This window comes from Anabrus simplex, chromosome 3 (genome assembly GCF_040414725.1).
Source record: "Anabrus simplex isolate iqAnaSimp1 chromosome 3, ASM4041472v1, whole genome shotgun sequence".
Classification (NCBI taxonomy): domain Eukaryota; kingdom Metazoa; phylum Arthropoda; class Insecta; order Orthoptera; family Tettigoniidae; genus Anabrus; species Anabrus simplex.
The window spans coordinates 6491768-6508150 of record NC_090267.1 but is presented as its reverse complement, the minus strand read 5'-3'; positions in this window follow the sequence as shown (position 1 = coordinate 6508150).

Sequence of the window (16383 nt, the reverse complement as noted above, 5' to 3'; positions counted from 1 at the left end):
GATGCTTAAGCAAAACTATGACTTCTTTACACAAATCATTCACATAATATCACACGACACTTCCACTTCAGTATTTGAATATTTTCATACAAATGATGATCTCATATAAAGGAACAGACTATGAGTTCAGTAAACCACATGTTTGAGAGGTTCATTACTCTTGAAAATAACTCCACATTACAGTGTTTCACTTCCCATTTAGCAGATATGCTTCATGCTGTACTTAAACCCCCTATAATAATATTAATAGTAATACTAATATTAATGATAATAATACATGTCCCATGAAGTTAAAATAAAGTGTTTGATTATATAACAACTGTAGGGCAGGAGTTTATAAAAGTCATTAATGCAATTAAGACAAATGGGAGTCTGAAACATGCAGATGTATGGCATATTTTGAATTACAACACTGAACATGAACCGAACATAGGTACTTGTTTTCCACCTTTATGAACAATTATAATGACGTTCTTGGCTTCATAATGATCTCATTTGTTTGCCTATGAGGCTCATATATCACCGATTCATGGCAATGATGGAATGGGCCTGAGAAGGATGCAACTGTGGCCTTAATTAAGGTATTGCCTTAGTATCTGCCTGCCTATTGCAAAGAAGGGAAACCATCTTCAAGATAGCTGACAGCGGGGTTCGAACCCACCACTGCCCAAGCGCAATTTCATAGATACATGACCACACTGCACAGCCTACTTGTTGGGTGTTTTGTAATACAAAATAAAATATATTGATAAACAATCATTAGCATTCATAAACTGAAATTGTTTAATTTGAATGTAAAATTAACATTAATAACATTAGCACCAGTGTTCTCCCCAGATAAGTTTGTCAGGCGGCTGGCAAGAATGAGTAGCCGGGCGGGGAATACTACGTAAAACTTCAATATGAATATAAATTTCAATTCGTTCCCCTCAGGGCGTTAACAAGAATATCAGACAGGTAAATATTAACGGCACAATTGAACTATTTGAATGTTATTATCACGAACAAGTTTTTTTTTCTAGTATGGTTTACAAGTTGTCCATTTCATGACCGTATCGATGTTTAATCAAGAAGTAAGTATAAATAACCACCTAATCGATACTTTATTAATGCCTCAGGCAAAATTGAATAAAATTAAAACTTACAGGACATGTTTCGACCACATAGTGGTCCTCTTCAGCTGTATAAATAAAGAACTGAAAAGAAAAAACATTGACAATAAGCACAAATAAAAGTTCTTTGGAGACTCCTTTAATAAAAATGGAGGTCATCAGAATAGGTCATCTTGCCTCTCGTTCTTGTTTGGAAAAGATGTTTATTCTGCGCTGTCTAGAGGGTCTGTCTTTGAGCGCGACCTGGTGAAGTAACGATGTGATACAGTTTGACAGTTCATGGAAAGCTCTGGAGAGAAGGGAAGTAGAGTTTTATCGTCATCTAAAATAACATGTGAGGGAGGAGGGAGATTGGGCTGTGCTTCTGCGATGTCGTGTTTGATTATACCTCTTGTTCGTCTAGTCTGTTTCATGTCTACCCATTCTAAGTGTTTGCTAATATTCTCATATAAGATGTTTTTATGCTCGTTGTTTTCGTTGAGATTCTCTTCACCGTTTTCCAATTTATCAAGAACGATGTGGATGTTTTCCAGGTTGTTCATAAGATTACCTTTATTAATCATACAGATAATTTGAAGGTCCTGTTTTATATTGGTGAATTTGTGGTTGTATTTTTTGTATCTTTCAGCATTGACGTGTTCTTGATATCTAATTGAGAAGTTCCTTCCAGAATGTCCCACGTAAGTTTTTTTACATTGAGCACAAGTCAGCTTATAAATACCCGATTCCTGGAATTCGTCATCTTTAAGTTTATTAGCTTTATTGTGACTAAAGAATCTATGTTTCGTGCTGTTGTTTGTAGAGAAGGCTACCTTGGTATTGTGTTTCTTGAATAAGTTGGTGATTTCGTAAATCTTCGGGTTATTAAAGGTGAATTTTACATATCCTTTTTCTTTTTCTGAATGCTGTTTAAGTTTAATTTGTTGTTGGTATTTGCATTTAGTGATGATTTTATTGATGAATTTCAAACTGAAACCATTATGTAGAGCCTGTTGACGAATGGAAGAAAGTTCCTTTTTTCTGTCTGTTTCTGTTAGCGGAATTTCAAAGGCTCTGTTGACGAAACTATAATAAGCTGATTTCTTTTGCGAGATGGGATGTAAAGAATCACTTTTGATTGTAGTCGGGGTAAAAGTGGGTTTCCTGTATATTTTAAATTGGAAATGGTTGTCTTTACGAATTGTTTGGATATCCAGAAAATTGAGTATGCCTTTCTCTTCTTCTTCAGCTGTATGTTTTACGTCGCACCGACACAGATAGGTCTTATGGCGACGATGGGACAGGAAAGGGCTAGGAGTGGGAAGGAAGCGGCCGTGGCCTTAATTAAGGTACAGCCCCAGCATTTGCCCGGTGTGAAAATGGGAAACCACGGAAAACCATTTTCAGGGCTGCCGACAGCGGGATTCGAACCTACTATCTCCCGAATACTGGATACTGGCCGCACTTAAGCGACTGCAGCTATCGAGCTCGGTACAAACAAGTTATAACAGAGTACGTTGAACTTCTACTTTTCTATTGCTCCTTCCAAATCATGTTACAGTGGACTTAGGCCTCCCAGTCGGTTGCTGTGGACATGTGGGCAGCATTTTTATACAGCATCCTTGATAGGGATCCTGGATAGCTGGAGTGACGAAAGTGCCTTGAACACACAGTGCGGTTCCTCAGCTGCTTCGGAGGAAGCTGCCGCAACCGTTCGACCCCCACAACGTCCAACCACTCTCTGCAAATGTTAGGTCTAGCAACAGGGAAATGATGAATTAAGATTCCCTGTTGCTGGCCTTCTTCGCTATCTGTGTAAATTCCACAGATCTGACACTTTTCGTGCATGGTCTGAGACATGAAAAGAAATAGAAGAAAATAATTAAGGACACTGTATTCAGTTTATATTTTTACTGCTAATATCAATACTATCAAAACGATAGTGGCCTATCAGACATAGGCCTAATAAAACATTACAACAACTGAATTTTAAGGTGTCTGTTTCAAGTAGGCTTATGTAACTACCATATCAGCCACCATGCAAAAAGGTAATAAAAAGGTGACAGCCAAAAATAATAGCAACTATCAATCATTAACTTGTTAACTTACTTAACCTCCTGCGGCCTAGTATCCTTTTAATATGATTTTATTTTTAAATAGAATGGAATATCCGCAAACATTATTCAAACAATACGATAAAATAAACCGAAAATTTAGGCCTAGGCGATTATGTTTCATTTTTTATTTTTATTTTTTGCTATTGGCTTTACGTTGCACCGACACAGATATGTCTTATGGCGACGATGGGACAGGAGAGAGCTAGGACTGGGAAGGAAGCGGCTATGGCCTTAATTAAGGTACAGCCCCAGCATTTGCCTGGTGTGAAAATGGGAAACCACGGAAAACCATATTCAGGGCTGCCGATAGTGGGGTTCGAACCTACTATCTCCCGAATACTGGATACTGGCCGCACTTATGTTTCAAATTATCCGAAATTCATTTGCCTTGGTGAGGTATGTTTTCATTTCTGGCCTCAAGAGATTAGTAAAACAAGAACAGTAAGGATGCTTACCTCAAATATCTTGTACTTTTTCTTCAAACACGCAAACGAAGATAACAGATATACGCATACAAATCAAAGTGAAGCAAAATGTCACAAACGTCAAAAACGTGGTCGTCACACGTGGTCCAAGTTGTCAAACTCAAATCGACCAATAGCAATCGGGAGATGTTTCTACCAATAAGAGCTGCCGTATTCGTCACGAGGGCTTAGGGTGAGTGACGTGATTTACAACAGCGCGCCCACACGAGTGGAGGGCGAAAGTATTCAGTCTTAGCCGGGCCCTCGGAAGGGTAGGACCTATGCCGCTGTCAAACCCTTGGGAAGGATGTTGTCAGTGACTGCTTGGGGGGTGAGGGAGGTGATTGTGTCACACAAGGACACAAGAGGACTATAGAGTGGCTTTTCGACCGCCATATTTGGATCTTCTTGAACGCCACGTCCGCCGTACTATTGGCGATCAAAACGAGAGGGCGTGGCGATCGAGCTACAATTCGCTGGTGATTGAGAACACCAAGTGCACGAAAAATAATCGTCACATTTTCTTCATTGCGACAGTACTCAAAGGAACATAATGTATTCTGCAAGTGCATACATAATTACGTATTAAACAAAGAAGAGAAATCAAAGAATTTCCAGTACGGTTCCATAATTACAAAAGGAATCAGATTAGGCCTACATTGTCATTCAACATTACAACACATGGAGAATGAAAATAATAGAAAAGAAGTCACTGAAGGTACGAAATAGATAAACTCTAAATGTACATTAGGTGCAATAAACTTATTACCGTAATTAAATGTATATTTCGCCAGTCCAACGAGTTAGAAAGTGGACTCCTCTTTATAACTCGGCGTGCCCGTCAATAACCGACTCCTGAATGTATTTTTAATTTTTATTTTACAAAATATGGAATGTACTTTTTTCTTCGCAAGTAAAACTGTCATTTCATGTTCATCTTAAAAGTTCTCCGGAAAAATGGTTTTATATTTAAATCTCTTAAACGGACATAGACCTATATTTTAAAATATAAATTGCCTGGTCATGGTTTAGGTGGTTGAATACAAAGGCAACCTTCTGTCAATCAATCAATCAATCAATCAATCAATCAATCAATCAATCAATCAATCAATCAATCAATACTGATCTGCATTTAGGGCAGTCGCCCAGGTGGCAGATTCCCTATCTGTTGCTTTCCTAGCCTTTTCCTAAATGATTTCAGAGAAATTGGAAATTTAATCAATATCTCCCTTGGTAAGTTATTCCAATCCCTAACTCCCCTTCTTATAAATGAATCTTTTCCCCAGTTTGTCCTCTTGAATTCCAACTTTATCCTCATATTGTGATATTTCGTACTTTTATAAACGCCATTCAAACTTATTCGTCTACTAATGTCATTCCACGCCATCTCTCCGCTGACAGCTCGAAACATACCACTTAGTCGAGCAGCTCTTCTCCTTTCTCTCAGTTCTTCCCAACCCAAACTTTGCAACATTTTTGTAACGCTACTCTTTTGTCGGAAATCACCCAGAACAAATCGAGCTGCTTTTCTTTGGATTTTTTTCCAGTTCTTGAATCAGGTAATCCTGGTGAGGGTCCCATACACTGGAACCATACTCTAGTTGGGGTCTTACCAGAGACTTATATGCACTCTCCTTTACATCCTTACTACAACCCCTAAACACCCTCATAACCATGTGCAGAGATCTGTACACTTTATTTACAATCCCATTTATGTGATTACCCCAATGAAGATCTTTCCTTTTATCAACACCTAGATACTTACAATGATCCCCAAAAGGAACTTTCACACCATCAACGCAGTAATTAAAACTGAGAGCACTTTTCCTATTTGAGAAACTCACAACCTGACTTTTAACCTCGTTTATCAACATACCATTGCCTGCTGTCCATCTCACAACATTTTCGAGGTCACGTTGCAGTTGCTCATAATCTTGTAACTTATTTATCACTCTATAGAGAATAACATCATCTGCAAAAAGTCTTACCTCCGATTCCACTCCTTTATTCATATCATTTATATATATAAGAAAACATAAATGTCCGATAATACTGCCTTGAGGAATTCCCCTCTTAATTATTACAGGGTCAGATAAAGCTTCACCTACTCTAATTCTCTGAGATCTATTTTCTAGAAATATAGCAACCCATTCAGTCACTCTTTTGTCTAGTCCAATTGCACTCATTTTTGCCAGTAGTCTCCCATGATCCACCCTATCAAATGCTTTAGACAGGTCAATCGCGATACAGTCCATTTGACCTCCAGAATCCAAGATATCTGCTTTATCTTGTTGGAATCCTATAAGTTGAGCTTCAGTGGAATAACCTTTCCTAAAACCGAATTGCCTTCTATCGAACCAGTTATTAATTTCACAAACATGTCTAATATAATCAGAAAGAATGCCTTCCCAAAGCATACATACAATGCATGTCAAACTTACTGGCCTGTAATTTTCAGCTTTATGTCTATCACCCTTTCCTTTATACACAGGGGCTACAATAGCAACTCTCCATTCATCTGGTATAGCTCCTCCGACCAAACAATAATCAAGTAAGTACTTCAGATATGGTACTATATTCCAACCCATTGTCTTTAGTATATCCCCAGAAATCTGATCAATTCCAGCCGCTTTTCTAGTTTTCAACTTTTGTATGTTATTGTAAATGTCATTGTTATCATATGTAAATTTTATTACTTCTTTGGCCTTAGTCTCCTCCCCTATCTCGACATTATCCTTGTAACCATCAATCTTTACATACTGCTGACTGAATACTTTTGATGATCCTTCTAGGAACCTGTTTCTGCCTTAAAATACCTATACATACCCTTCCATTTTTCACTAAAATTCGTATGACTGCCAATTATGCTTGCCATCATATTATCCTTAGCTGCCTTCTTTGCTAGATTCAATTTTCTAGTAAGTTTCTTCAATTTCTCCTTACTTCCACAGCCATTTCTAAATCTATTTCTTTCCAGTCTGCACCTCCTTCTTAGTCTCTTTATTTCTCTATTATAATAAGGTGGGTCGTTACCATTCCTTACCACCCTTAATGGTACAAACCTGTTTTCGCATTCGTCAACAATTTCTTTAAACCCATCCCAGAGTCTGTTGACATTTTTATTTACCGTTTTCCACCGATCATAGTTACTTTTTAGAAACTGCCTCTTGCCTGCTTTATCAGCCATATGGTACTGCCTAACAGTCCTACTTTTAAGACCTTCCTTTCTATCACATTTATTTTTAACTACCACAAAAACAGCTTCATGATCACTAATACCATCTATTACTTCAGATTCCCTTTAGAGCTCATCTGGTTTTATCAGCACCACATCCAGGATATTTTTCCCTCTGGTTGGTTGCATCACTTTCTGAATCAGCTGTCCTTCCCATATTAACTTATTTGCCATTTGTTCGTCATGCTTCCTGTCATTCCTTCCGAATTGGCATCTGGCAAATTCAGATCTTCCGCTACAATCACATTTCTTTCCATGTCGTTTCCCACATAGCCGACTATCCTATCAAATAATTCCGAATCCGCGTCAGTGCTACCCTTTCCCGATCTGTACACTCCAAATATATCAAGTTGCCTATTATCTTTAGAAATAAGCCTTACACCTACAATTTCATGTGTCTCATCTTTAACTTTTTCGTAGCTTACAAATTCTTCTTTCACCAGAATGAACACTCCCCCTCCCACCCTTTCTATCCTATCTCTACGATACACACTCCAGTGCTGTGAGAAAATTCCTGCATCCATTATATCATTTCATAGCCATGATTCAACTCCTATTACAATATCTGATAAATATATATCTATTAAATTACTTAATTCTACTCCTTTCCTTACAATATTTCTACAGTTCAACACTAACAATTTTATGTCATCCCTACTTGATTTCCAGTTCCCTGTTCCCTTATCACCGCTCCCTAGGCCATCCCGTTTCCCTGAATGTACCTCCCTATTACCCTTCCAAACAAATTTCCTAACTTATACGTACCATTGCGGTTTAAATGAAGGCCATCTGAACGCAGATCCATATCTCCTACCCACCCATTAGGATCTAGAAATTTCACTCCCAGTTTCCCACATACCCACTCCATAGTCTAATTTAAATCCCCAGTCAACCTCCAGTCAGTATCCCTCCTACACAGTATTCTACTAATAACAATATCTGCTTTCTTAACCTTCACCCGTGCTGCATTTACCAGATCCCACACATCTCCAACTATGTTGGTACTTATATCAGCTTGCCTTACGTTGTTGGTACCAACGTGAAACACTACCACCTTCTCCTTTCCCTCCTCCCTCTCTTCTACTTTCCTCAACATCTGCCTCAACCTAATTCCTGGATAACACTCTACCCTGGTTCCCTCTCCTCCACACACTTTCCCCACGTGTCTAACGATGGAATCGCCCATGACCAGAGCCTCAACCCTACGCGCCTCATTTGATCCCCTCCCCTCCTGGTCAGCCCTATCTTTCCTGATAGCTGCAGAAGCTACTTCCTCCTCCTTTTTCTCCTTCCCATGACCCTGTTCCACCTGTCTTTTCCTATCCTCTACTCTACATTTTCCTTTCCTACCTTTTCCCTTCCTCCTACTTCCACATATCTCAGCAACAGTTCCCTGTCCCTCATCTTCCCTCTGTTGTTCTACCTGGAGTGACTCGTACCGATTTCGCATAGACACCTGTCCTGAATTCTGATCCTGATAGAGCCCTTAGCCTGCAATCTCCTTCTCCTTAGAACATTAGACCACCTGTCTTCTACAACTCCTCCCTTTCCTTCCCCTCCCTCTTGTACACCTACTGTAACCTGTACATTGTTTGGGGGAGTCCTATCTTCCTTACTGTCTTCTGTGAGAATCCTAATTATCTCCCTCAAACTTTCCAACTCCTCCCTCATACCCCTCAATGCTTCGCCACACCCACAGTAAGTACACTCGCGCTCCTTAGGCATTCTTTACGGGGGGAAATGAAATTAAAAGTAAAATAACTTATTTGCAAAAAATAAATGAACGGAGGGATATATTGTCTGGGATAGTACACAACAATAAGGTAATTAATATACGACTACACTACAATACTACTTAGCCGTGCTCTATTTTTTTAATGCTACAACCCCTAACAGGATAAAAACTGCTGTTAATTACTGTATATCGAAAGTAATAGCCTACACAAGAACTACACAATTCCAAACTGCAATTAAGCCTATTCTAATTACAACAACAGTATTTTAGTAAGAGTTTCTACGGATACCTCTACTACACCAGTACTACACAAATATTTTACAATAATAAAATAATCACACTAAATTCTAATAGGATATTACTCGTATACTACTGTACAGTACACTACAGTAATTTTAAACTACTTTCAGACGTATTCTAATTACGATACCGGTACCGTACCGTATGTCACTACTAAGCACAACAGAAATGAAGTTTGCAAGAACTACTGTACTCAAAGATTACCAACGAAGCTAAATGCTTAGACAAATTATTATTAGTATTACGGTCCAATAGATACACACGAAAAATAACACACGAATATAGCAGGCAAGATATGGCACTATCTAAATATACTGTATCTATACTACAATGTATCTACACTACATTACACTGCGTTTGGTTAAATGCGTAAGTATCGAAAGGATTGCCGTACACGAAGAAAAACACGAATATAACTGGCAAGATACTATCTAATATATTATACCTTATCTTCACTACAATTCTACTGAAATGTGGTTATGTGATTATTACAGTTGGTGGATCACTATTATTTTCCCTACTCCACGGGACGGAGAATGAAAGTGTCCTTAATTAGGCCTACTGAAAAATACGAGGTTGTCTACAGTAATTTCTCAAATATTTCTATCAAAACTACTACTACTACTACTACTCCAGGGACTTGAACTGCAATTACTGGGATATATGAACTTTATTATGTTCCTCATACATTCAAAGTTGTGAAATGTGAGGCTCATTAGGACTCGGGCAAAAGGGAAATGTTCAGTAAATTTCCAAGTTTTTTGAAAACATTGGACAAATGGCGAGGTATACTATTGATAGGGGAGCTGCCACCTTCGCTCCGGGGCATCTCTGAAGATCCTCATGGAGTAACGTGGCAAATGACACGCCGAAAGCAACAAATACTGGTTCTTCCAGCGAGTTGTTTCACTTTGTCGACCAGCAACAATTTATTTCTCCCTGAAACTTTTTAAAATTTTTAAGAAATCACTCTCATTCACTCCAACACTAGCGACACAACTTTGACATCCGTGTCATATTGTGAATATGGTCAGTATCGGTACGTACTCTTGCCGTAATTACACATGCTGTCTATATACCACCAACCTTATAAGTGATGATATTGAACTGATGGGACAACACAAACGCCTATCGGACAAGTATCAAACCTGAGCTGAGGTTAGATTCTCAGTGTATCTCAAATATTGGCCTATAGTACATACTGTAAATACGTCCCAGGTACCATGACATATACCATGTTAAATCAATGCAAAACCATTTTGAGCCATGAACAAAAATTCCTGCATCTACAGTTCTTTTTGGTACATTTATTTCAATTCAATACAGATCATGATGAACCAGTCCAACTACTGGTGTGCTAGCTGTGGAGACCTTAATTTCAATCAATCATCATTTATTTGCATTTAGAGCAGTTTATATGTTGAGTGAGAGCATATGATTCTGCTGATGGTGATTCATCTGTTGGATGGGGATGTCAGGCTTGCACAGACTCCTTGATAGGAGTAAGATAAGTCCCAACACCGGATTTCACCTTCTCTCTACCTTCGTCATACGCAGATGCACAAGTCGCCCATGAGCATAAGCTGGAAAGTCCTGCCTGCTTCCAGCCTCTCCAGAGACTACATAGCATCATGTAATGAAATAGAATTGTTTCCAATTTCATCCCCAGTGAAAGCATGGTGCCTTTATAATAATCTGCTAATACATTATGACTGTTTCCTTCCTACTACTTATCCTAGTTAACTGCAAATACCAAACCACTTAAGCAGAAGTCATCAGACTAATGGCCATTATTGCAACATAATATTCATCATTTCATATTTTACAGCTGTGTACTGGCCATGTATATTGTAGGAACTAGGGGCACGCTGCTCACTTTGAGCCGTGCATGTTGGCTCAGTTATGACATAACAGTTTTTACTCACCTTTGCAGCTGCCATTCAAATCTTGAGCCAGTGACATGCAAGATTTTCAATAAAACTCTAGCTTGATAATCTTAAAATCTTGAGATTTAGAGTCTTGTCAAAATTTTACATTTTCTGTGTTGATCAATATGCTTTTTAATGTAATGTATTAAGGAGAAAATCAGTCAGTCAGCTTGTGTTCTCTGTTCTTACAACTGACACATCTGTCTGCATTTATGTATAAATATTATTAATAAAAGATGCAGTTTTATTTGGTACACCTATCTAGTACTTCAACAAGATACTGCTAGTTTTACATACAGAATGTCTCAGAGACCGTCAATGTCCAAGGAAAAGGTACTTTTCAGAAAGAGGAAGATATTTGCTTGCTTCATATACAGATTGTAAAATTGTTCCAAGACAGGTGTTAGTTGGACCGTGAACTTATTTCAAAATAAAATGTGAATTACGACAGTGGTAAAGTGACTGGAACTTACTGAATGAAGGTTATCAATTTTAATCCTGGTTCTGACACTGTGGAACAGCTGACAACCTGCCCACAAGCACAGGCTCGTCAGTATTTTAAGGGCTTAAACAAATGGGCGTGGTGATGAATCAAGAACACAGGGTGCAGGTAAATGAACAGTACAAAATTTTCTTTATTAGGAAATCACAAAAGTTTCTAATATATTTTTAAAAAGGCAGTAACAATACAAAAGTGCTTATTACATAAAGAAAAATCATAATATACTCATCAGGAAATGTTAAGGATATTTGCAGTTTACCTACCAATGTAACATTTACGCTGTATTTATGGTTAGAATCTGAAATGCATTGTGAAGAAGATTCAGTGAAAATTGTGACTGGCAGTGTATTTAATATATTTATAAAGTAAGTACATTTTCCAGCTCCACGACTAAATGTTTAACATGGTCCAAAGGGTCCGGGTTTGATTGCCAGATGGGCCAGGGTGTTAACCTTCAACAGTTAATTCCCATTATTCGGGGGATCGGCATGTGTGTGCCGTCTTAAACATTAGAACTCATCATAGGTAAGACCTAAAAGACCTGCATCACACCTCTTTGGAGGCCACACAACAAAATTGTTTAAATCGTGGCAGTCCTGCCTTCTTCACAGCTAGGGGCATTTGACTCAGAATTGGTAAACAAATCCAGTACACTAGAACTGAAGTGGCGTACGTGTCAGTGTGACTCGTTTCTATGAACTGAAATACCTCATCCTACACTGTCTACGGCAGATCGTATCACACTAGATAATCTGACGATAACTATGTTGACATGAATCAAAGTGTTGGTTCCAAGTTGTGGGAAAAGTTCCAAGACCCCCATTCAGTAACAGATGGGCATTGTGCAGGCCATTCACGCAAAAGCACCACCACCTCAAAGGCAATATATATGAATTTCAGCACGGAAACACCCTATACACACAGCTGCTACTCTGAGGTAAGAGCTTTGAGATAACAAAAGAGTTATTGTAAGTATCCAAACTGTGCACAAGAGACTCCATGGTGGGGAACTAATCAAGATAACCCCCTCAGGACTCCTCCACATGGTGGATTGCATTCGATGGGCTAGAACACATGACTTGGGGACGAGATCAATGATCCAGAACGTGGTTAACTGATGAAGTGAGAATCGGTTTACACCCTGATGATTCGTCTCCGCGTGTGTGTGGGGGGGGGGAGGAAGAGAGGAATGTTACAGTGAATCGTTCTCGGTAGAATGTCAGGTTCGGCGCTATCCTAGACAGACATTGTCTCACCACTAGTTCACATTCAACGTGACGGCTGATTTGAACAACGCAACACTCTTCGACCCTTAGCAAGTCATTGTGCAGAGATTGCAGGAGATGTATTTACTCTAGAAGACACTAATGCTTGTCCACATGAACATAGCTGGAAGGATATGTGATCGGCAGAATTGACTGGCCAGCATCTTCCCCTGGACAGGAACTGCATAAAGCGTGCGTGAACCCTTTTTAGAGTAGGAATTTCAAACCATCAACATCCACCACTAACGATTCAAGTCCTAAAACATGCTGCCATTAACAGGTGGGATTGTTTGCCTCAAGAAATGTTCAATAATTTGGTACTGAACATGTCCCGCTGTATTCAAGAGTGTCACAGGTTTTGTAGTGGACAAACATGCTATTGACATGTGGATGCGTTAAAAACTGTCTTTAATTTGTGGGGTTTAGTTACTGTTACGGAGATTATCCATGGAGCAGAAAGAGGTGAAAGAAGGTGCGGGTGTTGAATGGATCTAACTACCACATCAAAATTGAATTTAAAACTTTAACAAAGGTTATATTTCTCTTTAAATCGCAAACTTAACAATCTTTTCACTGAGTGAACAACATGACGTTACAGGTAGAATGACAATTTCAAAAATCGGAAAATTCAAGATTCAGACCTTAACAATTCAGGGTTAGAAGCCCCAGGTTACAAATTTACAATTGAATGTGGTATTATTTAGGTAAGGGCAGAAAACCCCTAATTCAAGAGCACTTGCTCCCAAAATTTACAATATCTAGCCTTCCAGAGGCACACTTTTCTATTACAAAACTAGAAAAGAGCTAACAGGCTCTCAGTTTCTTCCAGCCTACTCAAAGCAACATTACATCAAAGCCTTACTATCTTTGGCCTCTCAAGTCACGAATTACAAAATAAATAGTCTTACACAGGGGTATCTAGTACCCGACCTACAGGGCCTTTGCTAAAAAGAACAGGTTAAATAAACGGCCCGAACACAAACTCAGTGGAGGCGTACACTGCTCTCCCCGATAATGAAAATTTCAAAACCTACAGGGCTCTCGGCCGATGAAACTGGGCTAGTCCAAAACTTCTGAGGTGGCTTACATGGAAATTACTTTAAAACATTACAGAGAAAAAGGTTGCTAAATCGAACTCACCTCAAACGAATACGAAGGGGAGCTCGATAGGGTAACTCACTCTCTATCCCCGATTTACAGTTAAAGATTTTATGAAGTTTGACATTAGGCGAAAGAAAATTTACATTTTGAAAAGTGATGTTACATAGTTAAGATTGGGATCTTCCCTCAGATAAAGTTGCGGAGACAGCACGAATGATAGAATTTACGTGGCCATTACCTTATAGATGTTCTGCCTGCCTCCTGCCTTAACACACATATAGAAAGACGGCGATCAATTGACAAGGAAACATGAAAAGCCGCAGTTTACATACCCTCAGGGAAGGTTCGAGAGAATTCTCGGCTAATCCGTACACACCCTCTCAATTTTATTGGTTGAACTCAAAAGTTACACTCAAAATCGAACAAGAAGCCTGTGATAGATTGAAAATTAATTACAGAAATTTTTCATTGGCCAGATTCAAAACTGGCGGAAATAAAAAAGTATTGCCAACCCAAAAATAAATGAACATAGATTCAGTTATGGAAAACCTAGAAATACGAAACTTTTTTAAGTTATAAGTTCTTCCACCTTACACCAGAGTGCATGATCGTAGATTTTTGGTAGTGACATCTTTGGGAAAATTTCCAAACTTCTTGATGTATAGAAAAACAAAACAAGGAGAAATTCAATCAGTTTAGGAAACTTCACAATAACACAATTACTTAACATTTCAGTAGTGACATCTTCTGTTAAAGTTTCAACTTCATATGGTATCAGTTTCACCTTTTGATCGATAGAGGAGTTCATTAAGTCGCTTATTTTGAATGAGCGGAGTTGAGGTGTACCTCCTGGTACAGACTTCCCCCCAAATGTCCTTCCTTGGGATGACGCAAAAGAATTTTGAGAAAATAATTCCAGTTAAAAAATTATAAGTCTTTTTCCGAAAGTTGGTTTGTAGAAAATTTCAACCGATCTAGATTTGGAAGCCTTCTTGTGAATGCAGAAGTTAATTGCATGATGATTATGTTTAACGACAAGACTTGCCGCCGCTGCCGATACCCAGGTGAGGTCGCCCGGACCCCCCAAGTACCCTCAGATACACCTCTCCCGCTACTGTGAGAGGGATAGTTGTGGTGATGATCGCCGCAGATTATATGTATATGTGCATTCCCCAGATGTGTTGGCGGTAAGGTTACCGCACTTCAGCCTTTCCCGAGAAGATGGAGACTCCGGCGCGCCGTTCCCAAGGAGGCCTCACCAGAGCGAAGTGGGCCCGTTCCTCACTCTTGTACTCCTCGCTAGATGTTACGGTACGGTGTCTGACGGCTGAGGGGGCACTGAAACAGTAAGATCTTGGCGACAGAGAAGTGTTGTTGAAACGTTGGGCGTACGATCTTTATTGGTGAGGCAGATGAGCGGGCGGCGTGTGGTGATGTGTGTGTCAATAATGCGTTGATGCAGGAGACGGGGGCTTGGTAATGGCCACCAGAGAATTGACAGCAGGAAAAACAGAGGGGAATATCGTACATAACAGGTCATATAAAAAATTTAACAAAACCATTGGGGCAGAAGGCCTCGAATTAAAGAAACATAACCTTCGATTCCTGCCAAATTTAATGGCGAAAGTAAATAACAATGAACTTGCACTGGTTTCACCTGAGAGAAGTGAACCCTAAAGATTCTCTCTGTGGCTGGATTACTTACCAACAATGTAACTGGCGTCAAAAATCTAATATAACGCACGGCCCATGGAATATGGGGACATGAAAAAAATTCCTAATCATTACTTGATCTCCGACCTTTAAATTGGTAGGCCTCCGTCCACGATCGTATCTTTCCCTAATCTTTTCATGGGAAGCTTTAAGATTGGCTTTAGCTTTCTTCCATAGATCTCTAATATTATCGGGATCTATTGTCTCTGGTAGTATATCATTAAGTGACCAAAGGTTAGAGAGCGGCGTGTTAGGAAGAAATTTAACGGGAGTTGGAAAGCCCTATCTTGATAATGTTCAGAAAAATACACCCTTTCCATAAGTACTGAACCAGGATGGAATGGTTGAAGGAAACGATTGTAAAGCTATGAATTTGTTTAATAAGTTCCAAATTTTTTACAAAAAATGTCATTACAATGTATGTAAATCAGAAACTCTACATGTGAAATGATTTTATCTGGTTCAGTAGCTGTGTCATGGCACAAAGTGACTCTCTGCAAATAATAAACTGCCTATCCAGTGTAGTTTCTGAGATAATGGGTAAAACATGTGAAATGATTTTATCTGGTTCAGTAGCTGTGTCATGGCACAAAGTGACTCTCTGCAAACAATAAACTGCCTGTCCAGTGTAGTTTCTGAGATAATGGGTCAAACACGTGAAGTGATTTTAACTGGTTCAGTAGCTGTGTCATGGCACAAAGTGACTCTCTGCAAACAATAAACTGCCTGTCCAGTGTAGTTTCTGAGATAATGGGTCAAACATGTGAAGTGATTTTATCTGGTTCAGTAGCTGTGTCATGGCACAAAGTGACTCTCTGCAAACAATAAACTGCCTATCCAGTGCAGTTTCTGAGATAATGGGTCAAACATGTGAAGTGATTTTAACTGGTTCAGTAGCTGTGTCATGGCACAAAGTGACTCTCTGCAAACAA